The sequence below is a fragment of the Tenebrio molitor genome, chromosome 8 (assembly GCF_963966145.1).
Source record: "Tenebrio molitor chromosome 8, icTenMoli1.1, whole genome shotgun sequence".
In the NCBI taxonomy this organism is placed as follows: Eukaryota; Metazoa; Arthropoda; class Insecta; order Coleoptera; family Tenebrionidae; genus Tenebrio; species Tenebrio molitor.
In genome coordinates, this window is record NC_091053.1 from 15,134,157 (window position 1) to 15,157,489 (window position 23,333).

Consider the following 23,333-nt stretch of genomic DNA (forward strand, 5'->3'; position numbering starts at 1 on the left):
ACCCTCTTCAGTTCCTGTGTCTCGTTTTCCGCTTCCGCCACAATCGATTTTTAATTAAGTCGCCTTTTGTGCACGTTTTTGACGACCTTCCATGAATAGAAACAAGCGATTTCCATATTTATTAAATAAAGTAATGGCATCAAGTATGACAAATTTGAAGTTTTGCATTATTCATGAGAGGGTCCGACCCCACCTGACGGCCGTTTTACGATGCACTTTTTCGACGTAAACCGGCGATCAAATCAAAACGCGTGAATTTTTCAAAGCGCGATGGGAAAACGGCGCGGGACACGATATCGACGGGATGCAATTAAATGATCGATAACAGGTGGTGAACCTCCATAAGGTGAACCCCGTCATCTGAAATGCAGCGTGTTTTATGATTAATGAGAGTGCTCCGTACTGAAATAAACAGTGGAACGTCGACGAATGGGAATTTTTGCGAAAGTCGAGCTAATTCGAAAGTCGTAAGTTGTTGCGCTATTTATAAGTTGCGTCTTGGGGGGAACAATGCAGATCGAATGGAGGCGGCGCCCTTGTCGCCTCATAAAAAACAGAGTAAAAATAGAGGGAAAAAATGTGCAAGTTAGGTCGATGCTTTCAGACTGATTACGCTTCTTTATTGTTCGAGATAACGAAGTTCTGGTTTTGCGACAGGAGGCATTTTTTAATCGTGGAAAGTAGAGCGTGGCGTTGGAAAAAAAATACGAAGACGGGAAGGTCTTGTGAAAGGAGCAGGTCTGTTAAAAAAAGGATCAGAAAGAAATGTTGGAAAGCAAAAGGAAGAAGTGAAGTGGGAAAGAACGAAGGCAAGGGGTTGAGCAAGATTAAAGAGAAAGAGAATAATTGAGATGTTAAGATAATAAAATATTTTAAAAAAGAGAAAATAGAAGATAAAGAACTGTAAAATAATTTGAAAATGATTGGAAATTTTGATAAATTTGTTGTGGTTTTTTTCTTTTAACCTTTGAAGAATAATTGCGAACAATTTTTAATCAGTCCAAGAAGACAGTGCGAGTGACAGACGAATAAAAATCAAAAAGAAATAAGAAAATGTTTTTCAAATTTGAGTAATGGAATTGTTTGTTGATACTTGGAAAAATTCTTTGTTTGAAACTAATTTTAGAAAATTGTGACACATTTTTTTTGCATCATTACAACACGATATATTAACTCCTTGGACAAACACTTCCTAGAAAACGCAGAAATAGAAATTTGGGTTCGTGTTATGTTTCTCTCTCATCTTCTAGCTTAAAGGACTTTGGGGGGTTTTTGGGAGTGAAAACAACTCACTTCGTGTGAAAACGTTTTAATTATTGCCTTGTGATGTAAGGGAGCGCAGATTTTTTAAGATCCACGGAGTAGAAAAAAAAATGAAGGTGAAGTAATGGGAAATACAGGGGAGGGAAAGGGTTTGTGTGAAATAAATTAAACTAACACAGGGTACTTATACAGAGAAGTATCACTGACTACTGGTCAAGAGAGACAGTAAAGCGAAATGTAAAAGAAAAGCGAGAAGATCTTGATAAAGAAGAAGAGTGATGATGATGAATGTACAATAAGATACATCATGACAGGTTAGTATCGGAAAAGAATGAAAAAGAAAGAGAAATATTTTAACTAAGAAACTGAGCAGATATGTTAAGGTGTTGAAATATGTAAATCTAAAATATGAGTAAAAGGGAAAATGAAAATATGTATATAAAATGATGTTAAAAAAACAAAGATGATCAAGAAAAAAATGTGTAATGAAGTAATTCTTTAGGGTTTCTGTTGTAAAATTCTTTTAACATTTTTTGGCTCAGTTTAGGGAATGAATAACATGTATGGATATTGGTCTCCTGGACAAACCCTTACCCAGTGAAGTTAAGATATGGTTCTTGTAACAAATTTTTAACAATTTGTTTTTTCCGGTAAAGTAGAACATTTTGTTATTTTGCTTTGTTGCTCTTCTAAATCTACACAGAAATAGAATCTTGATTCACATTACGTTTCTTTTAAATGATAAAAATCTTTTATAGATTTTTGTAAATGAAGATACCTAATGCATTTCTTGAGAAGGAAGATCTAATTACCTTGTAAAACCAGAGTCTAAATTTTAAATATATGTAGATAAATAAATAATAAATATGAAGTATTGGGAAGTAAAGGAAAAGTAAGAATTTGTGAGAAAAGAAATCATAGAAATACCACAGAAGTAGTGGTCGTGAGAAACACTGGAACAAATGGATAACAGAAGGGAAGATGTGGATAAAGAAGAAAAGCGACTATTATCTTGTAAGAATTTAGAAGAATCATTGACATGAATATACCGGGACATTTTTTAAATTTTGAACACAGTCCGTACTTAGTCCCTATGTTCATTTAAAAAAACACAGGTGTAACAGGTGTAAGAGACTTCATCGTAGGTTACAATCTAATAGGAATGAGAAGAAAGAATGTTAAGATAGAAGTAAATTAAAAATTGGTGCAAAGGAGAAGGAAAAAAGAAAGAACAGAAGTAACCGGTAAAAAGATACATATTTCAAAGATCATTCAGAAGCAATTCAGTTAAAAAGCTTTTGGGTTTGGACAACTTTATTGTGACAGTTTAACAACTTTATTTTTGGCTCAAACAAAGAGTGATTGCTGTAGGAAGAGAAAGAAAGAAGAAAACCTAGACGACGAAAAATAATTCATGGAATATTTCGTAAAATCCTCATCAATCATCTTGAGATGTTTTTCAACAAATTCAGCACAATAATATAGTTTTGGTCGATTGGACCAAAACTTTATTAGTCAAGCAGCAGTACTAGTTCTTGCACTACGAGGGTCGATTGGCAAGTTTCCGAAATGACAGTGAAAATAACATACATTTTATTTAAATTATATTTTATCTTTGGACATAATCCCCTAGAAGCTCAACACACTTGGTTCAAAATTTCCCGCGCTTTTCGGTTCCCTCTCAGAAGTGACTTTCTTCGAGATCTTCAAAATAAGTGTTAACTGCATCGATCACCTCTTCATTCGACCGAAATCTCTTTTCAGCTAAATTTTTTTTCAGTTTTGTGAAAATATTGAAAATCCGAGGGAGCGCAAGAAGTTGGAACCTCAATTCTGTTATTTGTGGGCAACTGCACTGGAATGAACACTTGCATTGTGGTGGTGGAATAACATTTTTTTCTTGGCCATTCCTGGGCGTTTTCCCGAATTGCTGTTTTCAGCTTCTCCAAAAGTGTTTTGTAGTTGAAGATAATCAGTTAGCAAAATCCCTTTGGGGTCCCAAAAAACCAGCTAATTGCACGGTTTTTGCTTCTTTGGAGCCGGTTCACCTGGTCCAATCACCTGTTTCGACTGATTTTTGTGGTAAATCCAGGTCTCATTCATAGGTCACAAATCGTCTCTTGATATCAGTTGGAATCCCTTGAAATACTTCCAAATACTCAGCTGATGTTTGAGCTCGAACGCGTTTTTGCTCCGGACTGAGCAAATACGACACTTATCTTGCAGAAAGTTTTTCTAAATCCAGTTCGTTGTGGAAAGTATGAATTACCCTCTCGTAGGAGATCCTTATGGCTTCAGCAATCTCGCTCACCTTTATTCGGCGATCTACCAAAACCACATTGTGGATATTATCCACAATTTCAGATGTGGTCGCCGTTTTTGACCCCCCTGAACGTTGTTCATTATTTGTGTGGAAGTGATGAATCCCGGAGAACAGCATCCAACTTTGTTTTGATTTCTGTTACCGTTTTTCCTTCCAGATGAGAAAATTTGATAACCGCTCGACTCTCGTTTTTATCCATAATTTCTAGAGTTAAATGTTTGTAAAATCCAAATTACTTAGCAGATGCTTTTGACATTTGCAGTAAATAAACATAAAGAGGTTGCTTTGACAACATACAAACAATTTTAAAAAGGCGATCTCTTGGGGGTGATTCCGGAAGATTTACAATCCACTCTCGTAATTCTATTTTTTGATGCGTGAAAGTTGTTTTGAATAGTTTTCCAAACATCGCTAAAGGAGATATTTTTGTTCAAAAAATTTTGAATTCCTGAGTACTGTCGCGAGCAATAAATTTTGGTCGTCAATGTCATTTCAAAATTTGGTTAGATTGTCACAAATTTAAAATTTTTCCCTGCCTGATTATGCCCATGTCAACAAAGTGTCAAAAAAATGAGAAAAATTAATGTCATACAACATGATATTTACGACTGTTTTACAATGGAGCATTTTCGATTGCGTCAAAGAATGACCTTGACGATCAAAATTTATTGCTCGCGACTGTACATCCATCGCTATTCCACATTTCCATTAAATTTTGCCGTCAACTGTAGTACGAAATTTTTCCAAGGACTTTGCACCCACCCTCACCGGAGCTTTTTGACCTTGCTCTCTTCTCTTCGGTTTTTCGACCCCCTCCACATTCACCCAGTCCAAAACACGAAACGCACCCAATTAAGCCGTCCATCCCGATCCACGTAAAGTCAGAACCGGGTCAGCTGGTCTCAAACGCGCCGATCAAAAAACGTAAATTTCTCGCCGTAATTTTATATCACCCAAAGCAGGTAATAAAACGGCGAAAGAGCTGGCCCCCTCGGCTGAAATTACACACTAAATTAATACGTCTTTTCATCTGCGCGAGATTTATTTTGCATCGAAATGCATAAGTAATTATAAAATTACAGCGGCCAGGCTATTAATAACGAAACGCATGAATAAAAATCGGTGAAATTTTCTGATGGCTCAATTAAAGGGGGAATATTTATGAGTGGCGTAATTTATACGTCGGGCGCGGGGGGGCGGTACTAATAATAATAATGATCATTGCGTCGACTTTTTAATTGGCGCCATGAATTTTCATGAAAAGGACGGGACCCCAGCTGGAAGGAGATTTTTTTCGGAGGCGGCGCAACCCGACGACTTAATTCGCCAATTAAGAAATATTCTTGTTGAATTTTTATTTTTTTTTTCGGTTCAACGGAAATCATAAATTTTCTTCGTGCCATTCGACACTCGCACGCCAAGGGAATCTCTATGATTTTAATTAACGCAATACCGAGAACTCACGATTAGATGTTTACCGTGGTAAATTATAGTCTATAAATTCCATAGAGTTTAATTAATTATCACCGAAACGAGATAAATCACGTTCGTTTACCACCTGGTGGAGTGCTGGACACGTCTCGACGTTCCTTCATTTATTTTCATTTTTTAGTGATTTGGACGCCCACCACAGATGTCGCCACGTGCTAACGCGGCGCCAAATTCGAATTTAGAAAGCGCCAAATCTCTTGCAAAGAATCGTCTCCCCGATCCAGACCTAGACCTGATTCCATTACTACTGTTTTTAAGAGAGATGACGTTAAAGACGTCCGTCACCAAAATAATTTCCAAAGTAATTGAGACTTTGATTCGTAGGTGGCGCCAAATTCAAATTATTCCCGAAAGGGTTGGTTTATTAAGGCCATCGTTCAGCTTTACGTACGTTACGTTATCAATCCCCTAGATACGTCCTTATAATTGCTAAGAGGAAGGAAATCAACAACATCAATTTAGACGTTAAGTCATAGATGTCGCGACGTACAAACGTGGCGCCAGATTCAAATATCTTCAAAAGAGTCGTCACGATTCCACCCCCTCGAGACCTAGACCTGATTTATCGCATCGATTGTTCGACTTTAGCCACACAGCGCCATTAATTTCCCGGTATGTCCATTCATCCCTATCATTGTTAATAGAAATGACGTTAACGACCGTCCACTATCATGCCATCAATCATAGACGACGCTAATTGGTGCACTTTCTTCGGTGGAATTTTTCACCGAATTACAGACATCACGGTGGTGTATTCCGGTACATTATTTCATTCGATCGCTCGGTAGGAGGTTCGACCATTGTGGAGATCCTTTCAACTTGATAAAATTGTTTCACGCATGGTGTGTATTGTTGAGGTTCTTCTTTACCTTCGATGGGTTAACAGTAGCGGCTCTCGTAACACTGGTATTAGTCACGGTGTCGTAATCGGCCATCTTGTGGACATTCCGATGGTGCTTAGTCCCGTTTAGAGAGTGCCCGGGTGCTGTAGCAAGAGTGTTGTTGGGTTTTTTGTACAACCACACTTTGTCGAGGGTGCAATCTCTTGTCTTTTATTTCGTTGCACGAGTTGTGTAAGGTCAGATTATTCTGTCTGACTGATGTGGCTCGACTCTCCGTGTGTCAGCGCTTAATCCAAACTAGATAAATGGTTGTTCCAATTTATCCCATTTGATGCCCCCATTGGTGATTAACGAGAATTTTGTTGTCTGGCTCAAAAACCGACTCTATTTCATGTCCGCTCGTTACACACCAAACTTTCGGTCTAGTTTATTTGATCACAATCAGGACATCCAATTAATTCGGATCCGGGACGCGCCGCAAGGACCGCTCCAGGTCCAGCTGGTCCTGCACCAAGCGCAAATTATCTGAAAGGTTTCCGTCGAGATCATGAGTGCTGCATTGCTCCCCTCTTGACCGACTTTCGTGTCTTAAAGTCGGTCTGTTGGCCCTTTTCCAGCTGCTCTCGCCCTTTCCCGATTAGCCGATCGCTTTGCCATAACAATCTCCCGAGATCCTCCCCAGCGCGCCCGCCCCTCGCGATTTATACCCCCGTGTGTGTGACACAAGTCGTAAACCCCGCGCTTCGTCAAAACCATCTGCCACATTTTATCGATTAACTTTCCATTTCTCGCTACGTTTTCTGGCGGCGGGTCCTCGAGCAAGGACCTGTTTCTTGTTGTGCGTTCCGGCGGCGGCGGCGATCCTCGGTCCGCCGCCTTTCGCGCACGGTCTGATCTGGCGTCGATCGGAAATTGGGAGTAAATATATTGCGGAGAAACGTCCGAGATGCGGTGTTATTGCACACGTGCGACAATAGCGGCGACGTTTTCCTTGTACAAACTCAATTTCAAGGATTGTTGAACATGCAGACGCATCCATCACGCGGGGGTGGCAGCGGGGCGGTTATTTTTGGGAATTTTCAAGATGGAACTATTAATATTCGCGCACGATAAAGTCGAACGCTAGGTAACTAATAGCTATTAATCTGAAAGTTTGGAGTTGAGAGTGGCGAAGAGATGAATTATTCAGGGGAAAAGAAGGAATTGGGTTAGGGCGACTCGGTCTCCTTAATTTTTGCTAAAGTTCGGCTCAGAGATGATAGATTGTGCTCGACAATTTAAGATGAAAGAATCTGAGACGACACAGATGAATTAGAAGAGATAAATATTCTCGTTTTAGGCAAAATACTATTTAAAATCGTAACGCGCGCCACTTTCAGTTTTGTTCCGCTGTCGTCCCAATAGATGTCGCCGCTTGCGAAACGCGCGCCAACTTCAAATCTCTAACTCGATTGATCGCCGAAACATCATTGCAGGATCTGTGCAAACTTGTCGAGAGCAAAATACGACGCGGAATCAATTGTATTATTGGCGTGTGCCCTATTTCTTCCAATATTCGCAAAATAATCGCATTAAATACCCCCCAAATCTGATTTGGAGCCGTATCGAGCGCTTCACGTGGAATAAAATTGAAGAGATACAACAATATGGTCAAAACATGTCCGCAACTTGTCAAGTCCAATTAAAAGTGATTAAAATGAATGTGTAAAGGACAACTTGTCCCGGACAGTGTTGGAGTTGATCTAAAGAAAGAAAGTTGTTGCGAATTTAGTCGGTGCAATATTTTCGTCGTGTTATTAAATCATGCGTAATGGGTCCATAAAGCAGATGGTGCGATTACTTCCCGGATTAAATTTTCAGCCGTAAAATAAATTCGGAAAGAGTGCCCTGCGGTGACGCGATGACAGAGTGGAGTCGTTCGAAACCGGAGGAAGATGAAAAAATCGCCAGATTAGAATGGATAAGCCACTAATGTGCTAGTCGGTCGTGTAATTTGAATAATGATAGGCCAAATTAGAACGTCGTGGGTAGTTAAGACCAGTAATTATTGTAATCGAGGCTGCTGGCCGTACTTAAGTCATGGGACGTGTTGGCAGTTTGGACTCAGATTTGGTGCAATAATTTTCGGTCATAAATCTGGAGATGGGATCGCTGTGACGGGAATAGACCCAAGGCTGTCCGCTTAAAATTGGCTTTCTAATGTCTTTCGTTTGTTACCGGTTTGTGTTCAAGAGTACGACGTCCCTTTGTCCTGTCAAGATCCCAAACTGAGATTCTTTATCTCGTTTAGGTCGCAAGGTTAGCTCCTTTGTCTCATCAAGACCTCAACTTCAGATTCTTTCTCTCACCTCAAGCTTACATTGTTTGTTTTATCTTCATCCCAAGCTCAGATTGTCGATCTCATAGGTTTTAGATTTTCCCAGCTAGATCTCAAGCTAAGATTGTTTCTCTCAGCTAGGTCACAAACTTACATTATTTATCTCATCCAGATCTCAAGCTCAGATACTCCCTAGCGTTTAAGTCGCAGTCGTAGAATTTTTGCCTCATCCAAATCTCAAGCTTACATTGTACATGGCAGCAAGACTGCAAGCTTAGAATCTTTGCCTCATCTAAATCTCAAGCCTAGATGACTTGTCTCATCGAGATTCCAAGCTTAGATTCTATGTCTCACCTAGATCCCAAGCTTACATTATAGCTTAAGCTTAGATTTTTTGTTCCAACTAGATTTGAAATTAGGATTCTTTGTCTCATCACGATCTCAAGTTCAGAATTTTTTTCCGTCTAGATCTCAAGCTAACGTAATTTGTTTCCTCTAAATTTAAAGCACAGATTCTCAATCTCATCTAGGTAACAAGCTTTTTCTTGTTTTATTTATAACCTGAGGTCTCATCCAAATCTCAAGCTCAGATTCTTTGTCTCTAGATCTCAACTGGAGATTCATTGTCTCATCCTGATCTCAAGCTCAGACACTCCCTTGCGTTCCTAGAATTTTCGTCTCATCTAGATCTCAAGCTCAGATTGTCCATGGCATCTAGGTCGCAAGCTTAGAAGCTTTGCCTCATCTAAATCTCAAGCCTAGGTTATTTGTCTAATCGAGATTACAAGCTTACATTATAGTTTAAGCTTAGATTTTTTGTTCCAATCAAATTTGAAATTAAGAGTCTTTGTCTCATCTAGGTCACTAACTTAAATTCTTCGTTTCATGAAGATCTTAAGCTCAGAATCTTTTTTTTTAATCCAGATCTGAAGCTCACGTAATTTGTCTCATCTAAATCCAAAGCACATATTTTCGATCTCAGCTTAGGTTTTTTGTCTCATCGACCAGAACCTAAGATTCATTATCTCATTCAGGTCTCAAGCTCAGACTTTCCTTCGCATCTAAAACTTAAGCTAGATTCTTGGTCTCATCTAGGTCTTAAGCTCAGATTTTTGTTTTATGTAGATGTTAAATTTTGGTTCGTTTTTATGTAGATCCCAAGCTCAGATTTTCCTACCTCATCCTAATCCCAAGCGTAGATTCTGTGCCTTAACTAGATGGCAAGCTTAGATTCTTTATGCTAGATTTCTTTGATGCCAGTCTTTGTTTATTCTTTTATCCAAGTTTCCGTCTGACTTTTTGCTTACATTTCTTTCTTTAAACTGAACTGTCGTAATAGTGGTACTAATAAATAGAGGCAATTATCGTCGAAGCTTAAACTAAAGGAACAGGCTTAATCTGCAAGCGGAAACTTCCCTGCGCCCATTAATCCACCTTTGCAACTCCGGGAGTTTTAATTCTAAGCGCACCAACTACCTGCACTCTATGATAATTGGATCCCGAATCCTTTTTATCCCGTCATCAAACTGCAATCCTATCAATATTCAGCAGGAGCGTCGCCGCGTCCTGGACGACGCGAAGAATTTAATTGTAATTCGGAATTCGTTTTATCCTTGCGGTAATTCGTCCTTTCATCACGATACCTGGCCGACGCAGATACGACTGCTTTATTACGGCGGTAATGCCGGCTAATCCCCTCCTGCAGCAGACTTCCTCCCTCGTGCACAGAGCCTCACGTAATCTGTCACCGGAGTTATAAAAGCAAACGGTAAATTTTACGGATCCCGTCCCCTTTTATTCTTGTGTCTTTCTTCGGGTGGCGAGTGTCTCTTGATGATTACGTTTTCAATGAACGAAAGCTGGAAATGAGCCGTGATTTGGACGTCCTGGGACGACAGTGAGAGGGGCCAGGGTGATTCTCACGAGGGGAAGGGAGACATCCCGGATACTGCAATCATTGGCATTAGTTGCGAGGAGGACTCGGGACGGGGCTTCGACCGCGGACTCTCTCTGACAAATGATCCTATCCGGCTCTGGTGGAAGGTCTGATGCCACATACTGGCGTTGAAATTCGAACAGCGGGAGGTTTCTTGACCGGGGAGGGCTCCCGGTGATGGATAAGGAGGCTCGCAACAAGACACGAAGACACAACAACTCGTCCCTTATGAAGTTCCCTTCAGACTGGACAAGCCACATCAAAACTCCCAGACTACTCAAAATTGTCAGACGAAGACATCGCCACTTTTTCCTAATTTGGTGGCGCAGGCACTCACAAAATTGTCGCAAACCTTCAGACCCCACTCAAACTGTCCCAACAGTTTTAATTGGGCAATAACCCAAACTTGGGGGTTAATAAATAATTAGCTAATCCACTCGACGATATTGGCTGCGGGGTTGCGGCTCTCCAGTTTTGAGTACTTCATTAATATTGACGGCGATAGGGCGATGATAGCACACGGACATTGTCCCAAGTTTAATGCGTCTCGATGGGAGATCCCCGTTTGGAAAATAACTTTCGAGGAGTCACACACCCTGGGGGTGGCGGTTCACAAACGGAAACCAATGGACCAAGGCAGGTGTCAGTGCTTCTTCCAACTTACTTGTAAGTTGTTGGCGGATATGCTTTCCGAGAATATACTCAAGTAAAATAATTCCAAAATGTGTTGTTGTTGCTTCTGGGTGGGATTTGTTTGCCGAAAGAAACTAGTTTTTCAAAGAAAGTGGGAAAGTGCGTGGGCCACCCATCCAAATATTAACTGCAACGGACGTTGCTTAACCCATCTGATCGAGTGACAATTAGAGCTTTCAGATGTTAGGAGCGTCCCAATTATTATCAAATTATATTCCTTCCAGTTCTTTTTCCTCATTTCCCACTCAGACAAATCGGTTCGGCTCAATTTTTCTATTTACCTTGGCAAACGTTGTCTCGATTCGGTCGAGATCCGTTCGAATGCCGAAATCAATTATTAATCGTCCCGAGTTAAATATGTTTACGGGGAATGTCGAGCACATCATATTTTATCCTGTACATCATCAGTTATTATCTGGCATTTGCTTTCCTACATGATAACTGCGGCCGCCAAACCAGACACGCAATCCTATTAAACTTGCTACGAGTTCATGTAGGGATTCGCTTTGATGGATGTTGTCTTAATACAATATTCTATACGGTGTCATTTAATATTCATCTCTCATGTCAAAACGGCTGCCGGAGTGGGAGAACACTACGAAAATATGGCGATTGCGATTTATTTATAAGCGACGGACGTTGTCTGAATCGACACTTTCGTCATCGTGGAGAAGGTCTTTATTGATTTATTGGCTGGTGGTGTGAAGTTGCACCGACGGCAGAAGGGAATGGGGCGCAACAACAGTCTAAATTTTTTAAAAAATGTTGAGAAAAGTCGCAAGGAAACAAACAGAAAGGTTTTTCGAGCGAAAGGGAAACCGTAGGAGTAGAAAAGGGACACTCTGAAACATGTTGGAAAATCTTCGGTTGGTGTGAAGAGAGACAAAAAAGGATTATTATTTCAATGAATTGAAGATGTTAGCTTTTAATCTTAAAAGCTTAAATAATAATGCGTCCGCACCGAACGAGGCGCGTAGTCAATCTGCTGGGGTGCGGTCCGCACTTAAGAATGTGTAAGAGTAGCACTATTATGCAGAATCACCACTCGGACACGTAATGCGGTACGTTTTGGCGCTAACAGAAGATGTTAAAAGTATGTAAATTACAACGGAACATGGTTTCCCTGGCGGCCACCCATCCAAATAGTGACTTTGCCGCATATTGCTTAACCTCACTGATCCAATGATAGTGCTTGTACAGTAGTTGGGCCGCCGTATTATTATTATTTATGTGGATAGGGATCGAAAAAAAAACCTTTAATGGCTGTACAATACGATACTTTGAAACATCCCTTTTTTTGCATAAAATCCACCGGGCCGCCAAGTTTGAGAATTTTTCGAGAACAAGCTTAGCGTAATTGCCAAAGAAGAAACTCGTCCTTTTATTAAAATTCGCAATTACGCTTTGCAAGTTTAGCGTTTTTCTCGAGACGTTCAGGCCTGACCTATTTAAACAGCAAAGCGTAATTTTAATTTGTCGTCCATTTGTCAGTGAATAATTCAGTTCAGCAGTTCAACATATATTCCCAACTTGGGCAACTTCTCAATGCGGCGCCGACGGAGCGGGTAAAACTCCCGAATCCGCGTAATTTCAGCGGCTCGTCTGCTATTTTAACGGACGTTGCTGAACCCCACGAGACAACTTTAACGCCGCCCACATAATCTATCAAGTGAATGTAACTAATGCCTGGGATTTTTTCGAAACAAATCCTTTGCTCCTCGTCCCCATCAGTTACGCAACTTTTTTCCGGCCGACAGATACTTTATGATGATTCCCGGCATCAGTAACGACAGTTTTTTACGCCGCATGAAAACCAACCCCGCCAAGGAAACTTCGTCAATCAGTCTTTTTTTTCCGCCGCTCGGAAGGATCGGTTATCAAATAGAATAATAAGGGAACAGACAGGGGAGGGTCGTCGAACCGACGCGATTGAAGTGTTGGACATGATTGATGGGACGCTTTTCACCGATTTTCGCGATTTCCCGACGAACGGGTTCGAGCCACGTGGTCGGGGCAAGTGTGTCAGTGAACTTACCGCACTGGTGTTAATTCCTCTTCGGCCATCCACCAGGTTCGATGTTCGACTCTAATTTCTTCCATTGTGAAGGTGTACTTCGTCGTTTCACACTTGCCGTCATTAATTATGCATTTGGAAACAAAGAAATCCAGGAGAAAACACAAACACGGAGAAGCGACTACGAATGGGTCGACCCAGATTTAGACCAGATCCGATTCCTACAAAGAGTTACAGTGTTTGTTAGTTTAGTTTGAGCGAATTGTGGAAACTAGGATGAGTGAAGGAAGTTTTGCAGTAAAATAGAGAATCAAATGAAGGATGTAAAAAGGGAAAGGAAATTAGAACAAATCGAAAGTTGAGGATATTTGGAATTTTGAGGGTTTACACATACAGGATCTTAGAGTGAAGAAATGAATTAAATGGGAAAGCTTGAAATAGAGAAAATTGTTAATTTGAAGAAATCTGAACAAAAAGGGAAAACTTTATCTAAAGAGGCTAAGAACCATAAAAACAGAAAGAGGTGCTTAGAATATGGTTCAAAGTGAAATAGAAGAATAAATCGTTCCATATTTTGGCAGGAATAAAATAATGAATGGCAGCTAAAGCAGAAATGCTACAGGAAAATAAAAGAGGGGACAAATTGTTTGAAAATGTTCTAAAACGACAATAAAGACGATTGAATCAAAATCAAAATATTCGAAATTTGGATAAAAGAGCAAGAATACAAAGTAAGCTAAGAAAGGAATGAAGAGAAGAATTGGCCGTTGGATTAAGAAAAGAAAAATTGTGTAACAAAATCTAAAACTAAGAAAAATTATAAAAAATAAGACCATCATAGTAGCAAGAAAGAGCTTCAGAGAGGAGAAGGGAGAATATTTGAGAAAAATCGTTAATATGTATTAACAAAAAGAAGTCGGAAAGATATTTTGGAAATTTAAAAAATATTTCTAAAATAAAATTTAACATAAGGGAAAGAGAATGATTTGGAAAGAAAAGTTGGGAAAAAAAGATGTTTTCGTAAAATAGTGAACTGAAGAAGCTAGATAGGTATAACTATTGTAAGAGCAATGGGTTGAAAAAACCACCAGATGGTCCAAAAAAGAGGTAAAAAAGAAAGAAAAAACCGTATCGAAGATAGCTGAAGAAGAAACAAGGAAAAAGATGAATTGGAGTGAATATCTTCAAAGATGGATAAACTAGATTTCTTTAAAAAATGATGTACGTATAACAAAAAATACAGAGAAAAGTATTTAGTTAAAGTTAAGGATAATAATTGAAGAATAAACAGAAAATTATATGTTCAAAAGATTTTTATAAAAAAAAAATCAAATCAGAATCAGAAATGTAGTCTTTCAGAAATTTTGAAGAATTATAAAAGAATCTTTAGAACACTTTCAAATTGTGTAAAAAAAAAATGGAGAAAAATATAAACAAGAGTGAATTGTTCTGAAAGATGTTCGATATAATTTAGTCTTGTATGGAGATAAGGACAAAGTTCATGAAAAAAGAAAATGTGAAATGTTAAGATCAAAGAAATATGAAAAGAAAAAACAAATTATCATAAAATACTCAAAAAATAACTATTATAAGTAAAGAACAATCAAATAAAAATGAAAATAAAGAAAAAACCGAAGAGAACTGACGAAGAAATGAAAAAATATGTAAAATATAAAACATGTACCATAAAGAAAAATAGTAAAAAAAAAATTCAATACCTACTATCCTGAGAAAATATTTTTGATTTTTAGATTTTAAAATTTGCAGTAAATAATAATTTGAAGGGAATGAAAGAACAAAATTATAAACATCAAAAATATCATCAGAAAAATAAAAGAAGCGTAAAAGTATATTTCAAAGATTTCCATGCGATGTGGAGAATTTTAAATTTTGTGATGAAAAGAAAAAAGAAATACTTAACATTTGAAACTGACAAAGAGAAAATCAAGCGAACCGAAGGAACGAGAAAAAAAAAATAGAAAAAGGGTGATATTGGAAGGAGGAAATTCTCAATCAAGGTTATTTGAAATTTGTCAAAATTCGGGAAAACAGAAGAATTGAAGAATTGACGGAAAAAGAAAACTTCAATATTTTTCAAAAAGGTAACGAAAATAAGGACATTAATATAGAAAAAGAAAAAAGAATGAACAAGGCTTGTTAGAGCAGAATTTAAGAAAAACTGTTCTTGTAAAAAACTTGTTTATGACAGAAGTAAAATAGCTATTTACAGTTAGAGTGAGGAAGGCAAAGCTTTCGTTCACGCGAATCGTGTGGTCGTCCACGAAGCGGAGCTGAGTAGACGATGCAGTTCAAGTGAACGAAAGTTGAATTGCGTGTTCGTCCACGAAGCGGAGCTGAGTATCTAGTCGATGCAATTCAAGTGAACGAAAGCGGCCTTACTCTCGAGGGCTGTATTTGGTTTTGTTCGATATCTCCTTTGAAAGTGAGTCTATAACTTTGTATTCAAAATTTTAAATAAAAATAAATCACATTTTTGGACGGATCTATTGCTATGAAAAAAAAATATACACAAAGTTCTGCAACGTCAATAAAGTGCTTGTGTGCACGTTGTGAAAATTGTGGAAATGGATGATGAAGAGTTATATGTTCCTGATGATGTCCTGGAAGAGGCAAATGTCGCGAGGTGCCAAATGTTGCGTAAAGAACAGAAACAATTGGAAAAATCTACAAAATTATGCGTGAATGAAAACCACTGAGTGAAAGACTGTGAGAGAAAAACGATGAGCGATAGTGAAGTGAACGAAAGAGAAACCTTCACTAGTAACTATGGATGCACTAGTCACAATGTTGCTCTTTCTGGACAAATCTGATGAGCTCCTGGCATTGTGAAGTGCGAAAATTAACATTACGAAACCGTTCAAACGTAAACCCTTGCGAAATGTATACAATAGAGCCATTTTACCAGCAACAAATTGATATTTTTGCGAATTCCACATTTACAACATTTGCCACTTGAAACAATACCGCCAAATACATTAACCAAAAACTGTGTGATCCCACGTTATAATAGCCAATATTCAAATTTATTGCAGAACAATACAGTCGCAACAGGCCCATTAATTTACGAGTTGAAATTTCAATCGTGCCGGAACTGAATAGTTTTCTCAAATCAAAAAACTCTGACTAAACCCTCTCCATGGTAAATTAAACAGTTTTGTATTTTGTGTCGGACGGATTTTTCCATTTGCGCACTCCGCGTCCGAACAACAACCAACAACAAAAAACTGTTCCATATTCAATAACTTGTTAAATTTAAACAGGAACCTTGTTGTTCGCTTGTAAGTGCCTGTTGATAATGCGGGCTGATAAAAATTAAAACATGAATAATTTAATTAGAGGTGTCATTATGTAAATCGGCGATTTACTGCGGTTCCAGTTTGGCCGGAAATGCAAAAAGCCCGTGCTCCACTTTTTTCTCCTGCACCAGGACATTCGTATTTCAGCAGGAAACGTAACTGTTGCACTCCCGGAATTAATATCCATATTTGTGCAATTGTGGGGTGATTTATAAAAGCGGATGGGGGAGTAAAGGATGCGGAAAAATTTTAGTGGCGTCTAGTGCGAAAATTACCTGAGTTGAAACTCGATCCGTTCGAAATAGATTGTAAAAGGGAGAGATAAGAGAATATTCGTTTAACAAAGCAGATGAGAATTGATAGCGATGAGATGCTTTTCCCGTAGACATCTCAACAAGATGGAGTTCTTTTACATCAGATATTAGTCACGGTAATGATACTACGAGTATGAGTACTATATTTAGGTGAGTAGAGTGTACTGATACATTAGATTGATTAAAAAACTAGTAACAATTATTGCTCGATAAATGTAAAGAAAGAGAATAAAAAACTGTAATGAGTAAAATCGTCGTCGCCAGAACCTGTTTAGAGATAAATTGCTTTTGAATAAATTGCGGAATGAAGTTATCGGGCAGCAATTAAATACATTTTTCAATATGGATGATGGACAAGAAAGAGAAAGAGCTAGAGGAAGAGAAAAGATCAAGTAAGAAACAGCGCCGAAAACAGATGTATGTTTAGAAAAAAGTGAATAAATCGCGATAAGAGAAAAAAGAAAGTTTCGAATTAATAACGAATAAATATTAAAACAAAATTAAACTAGGAAAAAAAAAACAGAATGGAAAGCAGTGTGTCCAGAGAGTGTTGTTAAAAATCAGTAAATAAATGAAATCAAATCCAAGATCAGGTAAAGCACAAATAAAGAAAAGGTCCAGAATAGAAGATGTACAAAGAAAAAATAGGAAAATAAAAAATAATTGGTAGAAAATAAGAAAGAAAAACATGTGCGGAGAGTTATGGATTGACAAATTGAAAGGCAAACAGAAAACACCGTTCACAAGAAAATAATAATTATCTTAAAACATTCTTCAAATTAAAATCGAAATCTTCAAAAGGATAACATCCTGTGTTCAAATGTGAAAATTGACATTGAAAGTTAAGGCGATAGGTAAATGCTAAGAAAGAAGTAGAATAAGATAAGAAAAAATTCTGCAGAAGAGGAGATAAAGAGAAAGAGCTAACTTGATGGAAATTGAAGACTGAAAAAATACATAAATCGTTAAAACATCGAGATTTTCCAGACTTTGGAAAAAGTTGAAAAAACAAAGGAAAACAGGATTTTTTAAGATAAGAAAGTCAGTGTTGAATTTTAAATGTGAATTTGAAAATTTTCTAAATTCATTTTGGAGAAAAATGTTCAAAAAATACAGGGTGGTCCCGATATAACCTGCCAGAAGAAATCCAGTAATAGGTGACGATGAGTAGAACTCATCTACAAAAAATGTTTCTAATAAAAGTCTTTTCGTTTTCGAGATAAAAATAATTGAAAATTTGGTCAAAATTTGCTGTACGCTAATGAGTTAATCGGTTTTGAAAAGGTAATTCTGGTTACTTGGCTGCAATTTCTTTAGCAACGGTACCTGTAACACCTATGACATTTGTCAAGTTTAATTTTAAATTTGCGAATCCTTCAAAAAGTTATGAAATTCACAAAACAAGAATACGCCGATTTGCATTTACTCTATGGCGAAACACGTGGTAATTCATGACCGGCAAGGCGACCATACGGCGAGCGTTTTCCTGAAGGAGTCCTTCCGTCCCGTTGTACTTTTGTGGAGCTACATCTGCATTTATGTGAGGTTGGTTCTGACTGATTCCAATACGATGGCGTCCCCGATCCTCCATTTAACCCCTCTGGATTTTAATTTTTGGGGCCACACGAAAGATTTGGTATACGAAGTTGAAATAAATAGAAAAGGCCAACTCCAGAAACACGTAACAGACGCCGCGACCAGATTCGTAAAAACCTAGAAATGCTGAATTCTGTTTATGAAAATTGGTACCAACGGAAGGCACACAGAACATTTATTATAAAATCATTTTTCCAGTCTAGTTTACCTTTCATTAGTTAGTAGATATTCTCAGTTAGAGTTGAAAGTACGAATATGTAAAATGTAAATAAATTTATTCAGTACATTATTTCGGCTATTTAACCACAATTAAGACGATACTCTTATTACACAGTTCTTCCACAATTTTGCATACACTACCTCTACATTTATTTACACATTGAGGAACACCACCTTATTTATTAGTCATTCACCTCAGTCCACAAAATCAGCTTTTGTACCTAAATAAGCTGGTGAATTAACGCACACAGTGTACAGCAATTTCAATAAATGTCATTAATTTGATTTAGTTTGTCAGATTTGAGATTTGTCATAAACGATTCAGGTACCTATGTTGCTTAGATACTGTCATCCTTACAAACACCAACAATTAATTCCTGAGTAGGTACGTATTTTTGTGGTCAGCAGCGTCGAATGAGTGTGGAGAGGGGTTAATTTATCCCCATTATTTTGGACCTAATGAAGAGGGGTTTTTTGGACTTGTTAGATCCTTCTAATGACCCAGAATTTTTTTGGTAAGTTATATCGGGACCACCCTGTATAACTATGAAAAGAAACGAATTAACTGGAGAAAAATAATTTCAAATAAACCTGATATTAACAAAACAGATTTGAAAATAAAAGAAAGAGCTTATATTAATAACATAATTACATAAACATTTTTGAAAATATGTAGTTATTTAAGATATAAGTGTAAAAAAGTTATCCTTTATTGCACGAACGGGTTTAAAATACGACCGAGGTACGAGGGAGTATTTTAAAGGATATGAGTGCAACAAAGGAACTTTTTACACGTATGTCTTACAACATTTTATCTACGATCGTGAGATCATCACACCGGTTTCAACATAAATTTGTATAAAACAATAATTATTGATTCAATATTTTATGAATAACCAAAGTCGTTTGAGAACCACGTCGTTTAGCAATCTACTTCTAAACAATGTTTCCAACAAATTGTATTGTTGTATTCTGACAGTTCTGTGCCATAAAAGCGTGTACTAAAAGTTTTAGGGCATGATTCCGTCAGTTCACTAAACGTCAAGTTTGACAACGACATATCGTAGATAAAATAATAATTGGTGGATTAATTCGAATATTTTTAGTCATCAAAGGCAGTTTAGGAGAAACGTCACAATTAGGCGAACTATAAAGCAATAAGAATAATCTGGGGAACATCGAAAGAGAAACAAGAATCTTGACAATTAAAAAAAATGTGAAAATATATTTGAAAGATTTCCAAATCTCAAAAATATTTCCTAAGACATACTCACAAAATTTTAAGAGTAGCCAAAATACGCTGCAAATTCCATACAAATAACTAAAGAAATAAATGTAGTTTGAAGAGCACTGAATAAGGAAAGGACAAGATATACAAAAAATCAAATTGAAATCAAGGGAAAAGTGTAAAATGTATATGTGTGTAAATTCAAAAATCGCCCGAGAAAACTAAAATTAATGTGAAGTGTCCGTTTAATCGGTATTTAACAGATTTTCTCTTTTTGAATTGCTTGTCCGTTTAGTTCTCTGTCTGAATACAGTTAGCTCAAAAACTAATACATAGATCGATTTTCTTCAAAGTTTGTTACGAAGGGAAAATTCCTGATTGTGTTCAGCACATTGTTTCATACTGGACAATAACGATAAATCTGTGCTGATTATGTTGCGGTGTAGTGAGCTCACCTCGCTTAGTTCAGTTGCTTTGAATTTAATCTAAGCGGCGTGCGTTATCACCTCACATCTTATTTTTTTTTTTACGTTGTAATCCTAAACTTTGGAAGTTATTTTTTAATTTAATTCTTACTTCAATTTCCTGACGGTCTAAGGTACTGTTATTTGACCGATTGCTGCTAATTTCTTAATTATTTTTTTTTTGTCACGTTAGACACGTTTATATCTTTTTAAACGGATTTAAATGTGTTTGAGTTCACTGCAGCCACTTATTTGTTTCACAAGTCTTCAGGGGGCAGCTCAAGCAGAAAATTACATGAACTTTTGGAGAAGCTTCAAATAAAAATTCAACTTTATATTAACTTTGTCACATTTCTAAATATACCTGCGCAGATACGCGAGCATTGTCTCCGCCAGAAGCTATTAAAGGATACAATTTTTAAAAAATGTAATGAGAACACAGAGAAATTGCAGGTATTTTTAAATTAGCAAAATCAATACAGGGTTATTCACGAGTAATAATGGGACCGACAGAATAAAAAATGCAACCCACAATACATTTTCAAAAATAGCCGGACATTTTAATTTCAGTAGCCAGCTTTTTTCGGAAATGTAGTGTGGGTTGCATTTTTTATTCTGTCGAGCCCATTATAACTCGTGAATAACCCTGTATATCTGAACATTGTTTTCCTTAAAATTAACACAGTTTGTTTTAACATTTCATAAAATAACCAAATTTTTATACAACAAAAAGATTGAAACCTCTAATAGTTACCGAGAATCAATTTTTTATTCACCCTTAATGGAAACGGTAATTTTACGTACTCACTTTTTCGGACGCTGACCGTGGCGCCATTTGTTGGTCTGTTTAGTAAGTTCGCAACGAAATGGTAGATACAAAATAAATTTGTAATTTTTTCAATGATGCCTTTTGCTTTGTACCTAGTTCGTGCGGTCGCCTAAAAAATTTAATGGGCGCCTCTGCCAAAAAGTGCCTTTTGTCCTCGTTTGTGTTCGTGCTTCGGTTGCGCCTCGGTCAGAAAACTCTGACACTTTTTGGCCTTGATAGACAAATAACTGCATATCACAATTTTTACGTTTTTTATGGGTTTTGTGAGATCGTGATCAAGCGTTTATTATGATATTATTACAGAGCACGTGGTATTTTTCGTTTTGAAACGAGTAATCCAGACAATCGGGCGGAGTATCTTGGAAAGTACTGCGTCTAATGAAGATCTCTGCGGCACACCGGATTTATAATTAATTCCACTGGAAAGTGATCGTGTAGGTAATTGTGAAAAGGTAGAAAAATGCAGATTAAGTTGTAAAGTTGTCATCTGTCAATGGTGTAGTCGTGACACCTCGCATGTTACGCGATGAATTAACTCGATCACAAACATTTAGTGTTTTCGTGTGTGCAATTGAGCATACGAGTAAAATGTTTACAAAAAAGTGGACACGTCGTGGTGGCAAGCACTTGTCCGGTTTCGTCCTACACTGCTCCCAGAGCCAATTAGACCCTTGTCCTAATATTCGAGTGGGCCGACACATTTAGTTAAAAATACCACCGCCCCCGCTCCCATCTCGCTATCATATTTCCCAACTAGTGTATTAAATGGGTCGTAACGTAGAAATGGGAGCGATAAAAAGCCGATTAATTACGCTTTTCTTTCGGTGGAGCGTTAAAAATGACATCTCCTGACATCTGACACGCTGCATCTGCACCAACAATCAATCTTGGTTAATTATTCGTCGTCGGTGCATCATCACTCCAGTCTCTCCCCGATAATAATAGTAAGAGCATCGTCTGATCCGGCATGTCGGTGTCCTTTACAAAATTGATGATTATTTTCCAACCGAATCAATCACCCCGACGGCAATTTACTTACTACTTTGCGATAAATCAAACAGTGTCAGTGCAACGCTGCTGCAACTTCAATAACTCACCCGGAATTATTATCCTTTTCTTCTGTGCAGAGTCGAGAACGTTGGAGCTCGCATAACGAACGTCTTCCGTGTCGGCGCTTAAAGCTCTTAAACGAATCACACAGATAATTGCCGTCTGTGTGCGTGCGTGCGGTTGAACTTGAACTTCCATTATGGGCTAATGTTATTTAAAACTTGGTAATCTTCATCTTGGAATTGTGAATGGAGCTACCGATGGCCGCGAGCCTGTCGTTATGGGTGGTCGGGGCTCCATTGTGGACCTGGTGCACGCGACGGGGCGAATTTCGAGAAACCATCGAACGATCTCTGTCCTTCTGCTGAACAAAACAACAACAAAAACAGTCGCAAGTGCTGTAGATTTGAAGGCTGCACAGAGAGGAGTAACACATCTTGCGTCCAAGTAGAGCGCTCCAAGAGATGGTCGGTCTGAGCGAACAGTTTTTGAGTACAGATCAGAGAAATATTCGAAATATACTCTGTTTCTGAGCCCCATGCCGGTAAGCCACAAAACGACCGAAGCGCTGACAGATTCCAGTGCGTCCAAAACATTTCATGAATAATAATTAATAATAAGCAATATCCTTTACGTGGCATCTTCCAAACACCATGTTTTCTCGCTCACACTGCGTATGTTAAGCGGTGATTTATTACTGATTTATGACAACCCAGTTGTACGACTTACCGGCATTGAACTCAGAAACGGAGTATATCTCTCCTGAAGCTGTTGGTGTATGTCCTCACAACAGACACTCAATTTGTGACCTGTCGTATTTATTTTTGGTTTTTTCACATTCCTTGATTGAAATAATTTGTAAGTTTTGTGTGCGAGTAGAGTTTACAGGAGTTGTTTTTGTTTCAGGTAAGCGTGACGCCGTCTTTTGGAAGTCTGCGAGGCGATCGTGCCGCAGCGGCATTCTCGGGGGTCATGCGTGCCGTCCCCGAGGAAAACAATCCAGACCTTACCTAAGATTACCCAACTATTAATAGGAGTTACTGAGAGAGTCCGCTGGCGAAACTCAAGAGAATTAGCCGGCTTAGTCTGGTTGATTGCTAAATTAATCCGACGGATTCCTGGGGGAGCGATGGCAGTCGGACGGCGATAAAAAGGTGATGGATTGGGAGCGATGTAGTTTTTCCGATTGGTCGCGAAAATAAAAACACTTTTAGAGGAGTGTGTGGGAATTGCCGGGGAAAAAGTCACATTAGTGGAGATACTCCATGATAATTTAATACGTTTCTCTCTCCTTCTATTTTTTCTTTATCTCTCTTTGTCCTTTTTAATCTCGTAATTAGATTTTTTTTAAATATTTGTGCATGCACCTGTTGTATGGACTCCTTCCTTGCTCAGAGTCTTCTGTTTCCTCATTTTGATTAAATCCTATTCTGTTGG

At 38.1% G+C, this 23,333-nt stretch overlaps 1 protein-coding gene and 1 long non-coding RNA gene across 30 annotated transcripts in view; one reads left to right on the forward strand and one right to left on the reverse strand.

Annotated features, from left to right (window-relative positions):
- The window catches only part of LOC138137439 (collagen alpha chain CG42342), a 186,374-nt gene that overhangs the window by 23,898 nt on the left and 139,143 nt on the right, over positions 1-23,333 (forward strand). The gene's annotated exons all lie outside the window — the stretch shown is intronic.
- On the reverse strand, positions 4,388-13,252 carry LOC138136775 (uncharacterized). Its single transcript, XR_011161424.1, has 2 exons — positions 12,901-13,252; positions 4,388-4,581 (listed from the first exon to the last, which is right to left on the reverse strand). It is a non-coding gene; the product is annotated as an uncharacterized lncRNA (long non-coding RNA).